The following is a 9,927-nucleotide window of genomic DNA, read 5'->3' on the forward strand; positions in this document are numbered from 1 at the left end:
TTAAATTTTTCTTTTCAGTTTTTGTAGTATCAGTTATAGAAAACAATCTTTAGGTAGGGCCTGGATATCTTTCATGTTTCCATCAAAATTAGAAACAGAAACATTTTTTAAGTATTGTCTTTTCTTTTTTTAAGTGTGTTTAATTGGTTATGCTATTATAGTTGTCCCATTTTTTTATCCACTTTGCCCCAATCTGCCCCCCTCTGCCTGGTGCCCCCGTTCCCTAAAGCAATCCCTCCACTTAGTTCACGTCCATGGTTCCTATATATAAGTTCTTTGGCTTCTCCATTTCCTATACTATTCTTAACTTTCCCTGTCTATTTTTGTACCTACAAATACATGTCTTATTCCCTGTAACTTTACCCCCATTCTCTCGCTTCCCCTTCCCCACTGATAACCCTCCATGTGATCTCCATTTCTGTGATTCTGTTCCAGTTCTAATTGTTTGCTTAATTTTTTCTAGGTTCAGTTGTTGATAGTTGTGAGTTTGTTGTCATTGTACTGTTCATAGTTTTGATCTTCTTTTTCTTAGATAAGTCCCTTTAACATTTCATGTAATGTTGGCTTGGTGGTGATGAACTCCTTTAACTTGACCTTATCTGGGAAGCACTTTATCTGCCCTCCATTCTAAATGACAGCTTTGCTAGAGGGAGTAATCTTGAATGTAGGCCCTTGCTTTTCATGATTTTCAATACTTCTTGCCAGCCTCTTCTTGCCTTCAAGCTTTCTTTAGAGAAATAAGCTCATAGTCTTATGGGAACTCCTTTGTAGGTAACTGTCTTCTCTTTTTTTCTTTTCTTTTCTTTTTTTTAAAAATGGTGAAATTTTTAATGTTTCTGTAATTTCACAAAACATCTTTTGTTGACATTCTACAAATGACACTATCCAACAATGTCCCAATACTTTCTTCTTTTGAAGATAGTTTATATACTTTTTTTTGACTTCTGTAATATTTTTTATTTCAGAAAGATTTTTCAGAGAAACTTGATGACCTTCTACCTGAGATATTAGGTTTTCTTGATCTATTTGCTTTTCTACATCTTCAGTGTAAACAATTAGAATCAAAGAGTCATTTTCTGAGACACCAATTCTTTTCAAAGCCTCTGAAATATTGTTATTTGGGGACAGGTTGAAAATAATTTCAGTAGCAAGTGTTCTCATCTTCATCTTCCCTAGTTTGTAGAGATGAACTGCTTTGTTTGCTGCCACAATATCTGCAACGGATTGACGATCACGGTAGGGTTTATTAATGAACCATCAATGTCACCTTCCAAGGCCTTTTTTCTCAAGTCTCCGGCATTTTTTATGTCTTTAAACAACAGAAGGGTCACCCCACATTCAGAAAATAGGTCCAACTGATGTGTTAACTGCATTTCACAGGTAAGCAGGATTTTAATATAAGTAATGATACCATAAAAATCCTAGAGGAAAACACAGGCAGTCAAATTTCATATGTCTCGCACAGCAGTATTTTTGCTGTTGTATCTCCTTTTGGGACAGCATGGATGAAATTGGAGAGCCGTATGCCCGGTGAAATAAGCCAGGCAGTGAAAGACAAATGCCACATGATCTCACCTGTAAGTGGAATCTAATGAACAGAATAAACTGAGCAAAATAGAACCAGAGGCATAGAATCATGGAGCAGACTGACAGCTGAAGAGACCTTGGCCCTCTTCCTCCTAGGCTAGGAGGAAGCCCAACCTGCTTTTGCCCAGGATTATTCAGTAACTGTCTCCTCTTGTTGCTTTTAAGATTCTCTCTTTATCTTTAACCTTTGGCATTTTAACTATACTGCAGAAGGATTTTCTTTAATAGTATCTATTTATATAGAAAATATCCCAAAGAAAGGTAAAGCAAGTATTGCTGAGGGGAAGGGAATATAGGACTCTCTATATGACAAGCACGAAAATGCCGTCTGGTTTATTTCTCAATGCTGTGTTTTGCTATAACAATGTTTACCTTGAGTTGAGCTTTCTTGCCTTCTTCTTTCTGCCTTGGCTTTAGCTTTTAAAATAAAAACAAAAATAAATGAAGGCAGAGAACAATTTTTACAAGCAAGTGTCTTACAAGAAATAATTGCAGTCTCATAAAAAGTTTTATCTTTTTTTGATTTGCTGCAATTTGAAATGTAATAAAAATTAACACAAAGTTTAACATTATGTCCCTTAATCAAAATAGTACTTTCCCATTAACCTGTATCCACAAATGCACACGTTTTTAAAAGTTTTTGCACTAAGATTGTAAAAATGTAGAACTGTCAGAGTCTGCTAAGATTCCCCGTACATGGTTTTCAGGGACAGAGGCTGCACGTAGGAGACTTGGCATCATATCCAATGTTACCAAATTAGACAGTGTGTCACAGGGTATTTACTTTTTCAACAAATACAAGATTCGAAGGCAATCTCACTGAAATCTGAAGTATTTCACCTTAGTAGAAGATTGTGCATGAAATTTTGATTTTAAAAAATACATAACATTTTAGCTTCGTATACATTTTAGAGGCTAAGTTTTAAAAATATTTTGGATGCTTAATATCTAGTTATGGAAAATAATATGCTATGTTTTAATTTTTCCACGTAAAGATATACTCTACAAAACACTCACTAAACTAACAAGAAAACCTCTGTTTCCTTGAAATGTTTTATATTCTTAAATCAAAGGCTCACTCAAAAAAATAATACTTTGCTCCTCACAGTTGGGAAAAAATTTATAGTTACTCTTATGTAGACAGCATTAAGGCAATTATACTAGAAATCCTTTAACATGTCAGGCTAATTAGTAGTTTTCAGAAATGTCTGTGATGATTCTATTTACAAATATTTTGTAAATAGACTAATCTTTAAATTGAAGACTTGTTTTGTGCTAGGGAGAAGTTGAATGATCTAGGAAACTTGTCAGGTCTTTCAAAATGAAGTTTCTTGGCTAAACAAACCATGCGCCACTTGAGGTCATTCCTTCCATCTGAGTCACTAACTCAGGAGCATGGCATTGAATGCCAGAGAGATATAGCCTCCTGACTGTGATCCTTTCATAATATAGTCTCTGGTTTTGCTTATTCCCAATTTAATAATGTTTAAATTATGTTTATTTATCACAATCTGGGAGCTCTTTATGTGCAAATACTTTGTTTAATTCAACCTTGGATCTTCCCAAAAATCTCCACATAGCAAGGGTTTTGGTGGGGGGAAGGGGGGTGTTTGTTTTTTGAATTGAATTCATCCAAGAAAAGATTTCTTATCTCCTAATAATTTCACATTGTGACATCTACCCTGTTTTGTGTGTCTGTGTGTGATATGTATCTTGGCATTAGACTCCGCTTACTAATTTTTGCAATAATTAATAGGAGGAGAATGGTACTACAATTGTCTATTTAACTCTGAGCCTGAAGTAAATACACAGTAATGTTTTAGAAAACTCCAGGAAGGAGTGGGAAACCAAAGGAATGTGCTGTCTGCTGGGAGGGTTTGGTGCAGAGTCAGCTGGAACAGGTTTAGTTGTCCAATGGGTTTGTCTTTAAACTCCTACCATTTTCTAGAAGTGACAACTTTTCATTGAGCTTTGGGTTATCATGTATAAAATGGGAAGCACAAGGTTTACCCCTTGGGATGCTGAGAAGATAAAATAAGATGCTAACATGGTAAAGCATTCAGGATCATCCCAAACACACAATTGATAGCTATTAAAATTTGGTACAAAATAAAACATTCTTTTTAGGTCACATTCCTAGTTAGAAGTGACTCACCCAGTCAAAAGAGGTTTAAAGTTATGCCCTTTCACTTCGGTGAAATGTAAAGAAGGCTGACCCCATTCAGAGAATTCAAATGTTTAAGAGAAGAAAGCTGAATGTTCCACCATTACAGAGTAGGGCCTTGTTAGGTCAGAGACTATATTTCCCATAAACATGTTGGAAGCAAGCAGCATCTTTTAAAACCAATCCATCAAGATCAAGACCTCAGAAAACTAATAAAACAGAGAGCCACACACTGGCCTTCACACTAAGATCAACCAAAAGGGCAGTGTGCTAAAATAAAATGGTATAGAAGCAACAAAAATGAAAAATAAATGGACAGACAAAAATGTGGGCATCGAATATAAAATTAAGGAAATCTCTAAATATAATTAAGCATGAAAGTATACAGCTTCCAGGAGGTGGAACTTAATCTCCAGCCCCTCCCCCTAGCTTTTATCACTTCAAAATAATAGAATATGGGAAGGTGGGTAGTGGGGGAAGTGATTTTACAGTGGAGAAGGCTGGCAAAAGACTACTTTGGCTGGATGACAAAGGTTAACATCATGTTGATAACACATACCTCTGATATAAAAGGGCACTTTGCTGCTGTGATATTTTCCCCTGAAGCCCACAGCTGCAGTCTAACCATGAGAAAAACATCAGACACACCCAGCTAGAGGGGCATTCTACAAAAAAACTAATCAGTATCTCTTAAAACTGTCAAGATCCTGAACAACAATGGGAGACTAAGAAAAACTGTCACAGACTAGAGACGATTAAGGGAGCACAACTTATGCTGAATGAGATCCATGGAAGAGAAAAAAGGACATTCAAAAAGAGTTGTAAAGTCTGAATAAAATCTGAAGTTAATTTAGCAGTACTATACCAATTTTGGCTTCTTACCACGAAAAATGTATCTAGTTAATGTAAGATGTTAATAATAGGAGAAACTACGTGAGGAATATTATCCTTATAAGTTTTCTGAAAGTCTAAAACTATTATAAAATAAAAAAAATTTAAATGAGAAAAATCACTTATCAATAAAGTTGTTAATATGTTGAAAATATACAATCCACAATGAAGTTATAAGTCATATAGTATCAAATTATAAGTCAAAACTTTTTAATGCAGCTTTAGTAGACAAATTTATCACTTTTCTCGGCCTTTAACCTCAAATAAGAAAAAATTAAAAATGGAGGACATTACGATAAAACATCTAATACAGTTGAAATACAGCACTACATACTAAAATTTGCACAATAGTTAATGATATATGAAGACATAAAGAAAACTATACATTCCCAAAAGTTGAGAGTAAGCCGGAAGCTCAGCTAGGGGTGTTGGCTGGAACACTTACACACTGACCTTACCAATTGGCTAGATTCCTCACAACATAGTAAGCTCAGGGCAGCCAGACTTCTTTACAAGATGACGCAGAGCTACAACGAGAATCTCCTAGCAAGCAAAGTGGCAGCTTCATCTCCTTCCTGCCACCTTCTTTTGGTTACAAGCACATCACAAGTTCATCCAACTTTAAGGAAATGACACAGATCTATCTCATAATGGGGTAAGTGTCAAATAATGCATAGGCCCAAATTATTCACATTCTTTTCACATAGAAAACGCATTTGACCATTTCCAAGACCCTTGGCAAGTATTTTCTCATTACGGTATCAGTCTTAGTTTCAAAGTCTAAATATTCTTAATTAGGTATAGATGCAGGTGAGACCCCTCAAGAGTACTTCCTTGGACATGATTCTTTGAATATAGTTCCTCTCAATTCAAGATCTATGAAGTAATGACCCAAGTTATACCCACCCTGAATGAGCCAGGTTTCTCCAGAGAAACAGAATCAATATGATGTACATAGATCTTATGTATGTGTGTATGCACATGTGTGTATATATACATTTAGGAGTTCCAAAGGCTTCTCTTAATTTGGTACTGTCTTTATCCCTTTTTTATAATTGTTATCCTTTTTTGTTCAATCTAATATAATGTCTTTTGTGGGCTGTATAATCTTTCTTTTTATTAATTTTCTTTTTACTTTTGTAGATAAAAGCTATATCAGCATATATCTTTAAGACAATCTCTTTCTGTCTGGGTTCTCTGGCCTGGAGATGTGAGTCATCAGTGGAATGAATAGGAGCCAGAGCTACACGTATGGATGAAACTGCTTCAAGTAGCAGAATAAATAGAAATCAGAAGAGTGCTTATAAGCAAATCTGTACTCTCGAAAAAGAAAAAAATCAGCAAATTTAAAAGGCAAAAACAAACTGGGTCATTTACATTTACAATAAATATGATTGGCCCAGATCTGCTGGCATTAATACATAATATGTTCATATAAATAAAAATAAAATTAACATATAAAAAGGGAAATGGTCAAAGGCTTAGATAAATATTTAGATAAATAGATAGATATCTCCAGACATTAAAATGTAAATATCCCATAGCAAACTATCAATGACCTGAAAATGAAAAACAAACTACTTTAAGAAAACAATCATATTGAAAAGACTCTTTAGAAGTATTGAACTCAGAGTCAGAAAGGGTTGGTTAGATTGGCATTCACATACACTATTGGTGAGACTGTGTTTTTTTTGACACAAGAAGGCAATGTTTGGGTAATATATAGTGTAAACATTCAGGAAGTTTATTTACTTAGTAAATCTATTCCTAGAAAATAAATTTAGAACAGTAGTTAAATATTTATGCATGAGGATGTTCACTGAAGCACCATTTTTGTACAAGAATGATATTTGAGGCATCTTTTTAATAAAGGAGAATCAAGAACAGTCAACATTTTATATACCAAATTGGTAATGTCATTTATCCCTGTGGTGCAATTTTGGATGATTTTCATTTTCCTCTTTATTCTATCTACTTTTTTCATTTTCCCACAATAAGCATGAATTTCTTCAAAAAACAGAAAACCATAAAAATGAGCCTAAAAGATGTGGTACTTAAAGGCCCTTCTTGGAGCAATTGAGCAACAAAGACTCAGTGCTGGGCAGTGAATGCCCTGAGGAAAAGTGAGAGACAGCACAGACCAGGGTAAAATGCCGTATGGGGAGCGCAATAAAAGATTCAGACTGAGTCAAAACAGAGACGATTCCCTTAGGTGGGTGGTTTTCCAAAAATTTGGCACAGTTACTTATCCATAGTAGATCGTGCCCTGAAGCATAAAAAAACAAAACAAAAAGACACCAGAGCGTCTCTGCAGAAGACTAGACAGGCCCTGAACTCTGCTGCCTCTCCTCTCTTGGTCCTCGGTCTGTCTTCCTCTGCCCCAGGGGTCCCTGCAGCAGGCTTTGCAGAAGCTTGTAGCCTAGGAAACACAGTTTAAAAATTGAGAAAATCACCTTATGTTACGATTTATCGTCAACCGCTCTTTAATGAATATGAACCAGAAAATACCAGAATCTGCCATACCCTCTTCATGATTGACTACATATTACAATATAAGCAACCTTATGTAGTTCTCATGACAGTGTAGGTGTGTTCACTAATTCTTCACTAATTAATTGGCTTGTTCTATTAAAATCTTCATTAAAATATCATTCTAAGCATTAACATCTATAGGCACTTGGCTTGGGAGGATCCTATCTGATCTCCCAAGTTACGCAGAGTAAGAAACGCCAAAAAGACAAATGCAAATGCCTCTGAAAAGGGCTGTGGCACTGAGATGCTGGGCCAGTTTTGGTTTGACCACCCTTGGCCATCCTTGACACCAAAAGGAAAAGGGTCCTCCTTTGTGCCTGGGACACACAGCAGCTTGGACAGGGACATTTACTAATAGCTTCAACAAGAACAGCTGTGATCTGTGGACAGCTGCTGCTCAGCTACGCTGTAATCACGCATGCTGAATCTATCGTCTGCAGCTGTGATAAGCAGGTCACAGACACAGCGGAAGCATTTGGAAGGTCTTATTGATGGAATCTTCCCGTACTTAAAATTTCTCAGAGGTTTCAACAGGTTGCCTGCTGTGAAGGTAAATGGGACATCTCTTCTGACTGTATAAAAAACTATAGAACAAAAATACATTCTACAACTATACTGTGCCGTGTGTAACCATCAGCCACATGTGGCTCCAAACTTTTACGCTGAGATGTTCAATAAGTGTAAAGTACACAGCAAATTTCAAAGATTTCGTGTGTAAAAAGAATGTAAAATATATCATCAACAACTTTTTTCATTGAATATATGTTGAAAGATACATTTTTGGTATTTGAAGTTGAATAAAACCTCTTACTAAAATTATTTTGGCTCTTTTTTTTTTACCTTTTCTTTAATGCGACCACCGGAAAATGTAAATTTGTTAATGCGGCTCACATTTATGGCTGGCGTAACATTCCCACTGGAGAGCACTATTCTAGAACAAATAGAATTGGGGTTAAGGTGTTAGTCCCTCCGGTTTTATTTGGGATTTGCGTATGTGTGTGGAAAGGAGAAGGTTCCTTGTTCTATGAATGAAGAGAGAGAGAACAGCCTGGTCCTTTTAAGTGCCTGATGTATAAATTGGGGTTTGACTTTCTTTGTGGAAGCAGGAAATGCAAGAATATTCCATAATGAAGGAGGGAAATGTGGACTAAATTAAAAAATGCACCCAAAATGAGTCTTCTGTTGGCATGTGCAGTCGTTAGGAATTGTGTTGATTCCTTCCATTAATCTGGTTCTGTCTTCTTTTAACATAAAAAGGAGAATATAATCTATATAGATTTTTTTAAAAGAATAGCATTTTTATTCAGGAATATATCCTCTCATATTTAGGCTTAAATCTTTATGTAGAATACTTTTCTCTGAAAATGGAACATTAATTTCTTGAAACCCCTGAATTCTAACATTACATTAAGTTATATATTTCTTTAAAAGCATCTTCATCTATCACTTAAATATATTTTGACAGTCAGGCTAACATAATAGTGGATTCTAAGATGGAGTTGACATTACACAGTCCTGACTTTTAAGAGTCTTAGTATTTTTATTAGTTTATTCAACAGATATTTATTGAGCACTTACTATGCGCCAGGCATTCTTCCAGACATTAGGGATGCAATAAGAATAAAAAAAAATAAGATCACCGACCTTCTAGAAATTACAGTCCCATGGGAGAGGTGGATATTTGTCAAATAATCACAAATTTGAAGAGTAGGAAGCAGAGAGAAATAATTCAAAGCTCAAGTGGGAGTATAAGTTTTAGATGGAAGGAGGTACATCTTCTCCAAATATAACAGGAGTAATGCTCTGAATCTAAATAGCTACAAAACAAGCCAATGTGTTTGATGTAAAATATGTGAGGAGAGTGATTGTAGCTGGGATGCTTAATATATCCCAGCTACATTACTGAGACATGATAATCACTCATTATCTGGACAAGACCAATTACTCAAAGCAACATTTAATTTCAGAGAATGACCAGGACCCAAGAGTAATCTCATTTATTAGGGCTGAGTTTCAGGTTAGTGGGGGTAGGCCTCGCCAATAGTAATAGGAGACACTTGGCAGGATAGACAGGTTTGTTGTCACCATCTAGGAAATGTATCACATATAAGACTGAGCTTCCATTCTGGCAGAGATTCTTCCTAAGGTCCAAATAATGAGGCAGGGTGCCACTACAAAACATGAAATGTAGGTCAAGACAGGGTCTGTTGACTGAGCATGCAGAACATGGGGAAAAAGCATGGAAGGAAAGAGAGATGAGGGTTCTTAAAATAAAAACCCAGTCATAGGAGCTTTGCTATCAACCATGATCAGGAGCAACTTGGACTTTCAGAGCACTGTGGAAGTTTAGTGACCAGTGCTAGTCAATATTTGGGTAGATTAGTAAGTGTGATCAGTGCAAAATACCATGACCCAGGTCAGTCTGTCAGAGAACACTGCTTCCAAGTTCTCCGGTTTGAAGAGGAAGTTGAGACAGATAGTCTCTGGTTTTTCCTTTATTGAGTATTGCCCCCCGCCCCCAAGTGATTTTGGTACAGTCTAAGAAACATCACTTTAGACTCAAGTATTTTTTAGATTTTTTAATATGTGCAGTTAGGTAAGGGGTTTGGCTATAAATATATGGTTCAGAGGAGACTCTTTTCAATGATTCTGAGATACAACCATCCTCAGAAAAGCACAAGCGTTCGAGGAACTGAGGTAGAGAATGAGTAGTAATCCTACCACCAGAAAACAGACAGAAGAGATGCAGGGTG

The 9,927-nt window shown here is 36.1% G+C and overlaps 1 pseudogene; it reads right to left on the bottom strand.

The window, feature by feature from the left end:
- Nucleotides 1-827: 827 nt before the first annotated feature.
- On the bottom strand, nt 828-1,448 carry LOC118986813 (EKC/KEOPS complex subunit TPRKB-like; annotated as a pseudogene).
- Between the last annotated feature and the right edge of the window lie 8,479 nt (nt 1,449-9,927).

This window comes from Sturnira hondurensis, unplaced genomic scaffold (genome assembly GCF_014824575.4).
Source record: "Sturnira hondurensis isolate 20B ecotype Veracruz unplaced genomic scaffold, ASM1482457v3 Scaffold0004474, whole genome shotgun sequence".
Taxonomy (NCBI): Eukaryota; Metazoa; Chordata; class Mammalia; order Chiroptera; family Phyllostomidae; genus Sturnira; species Sturnira hondurensis.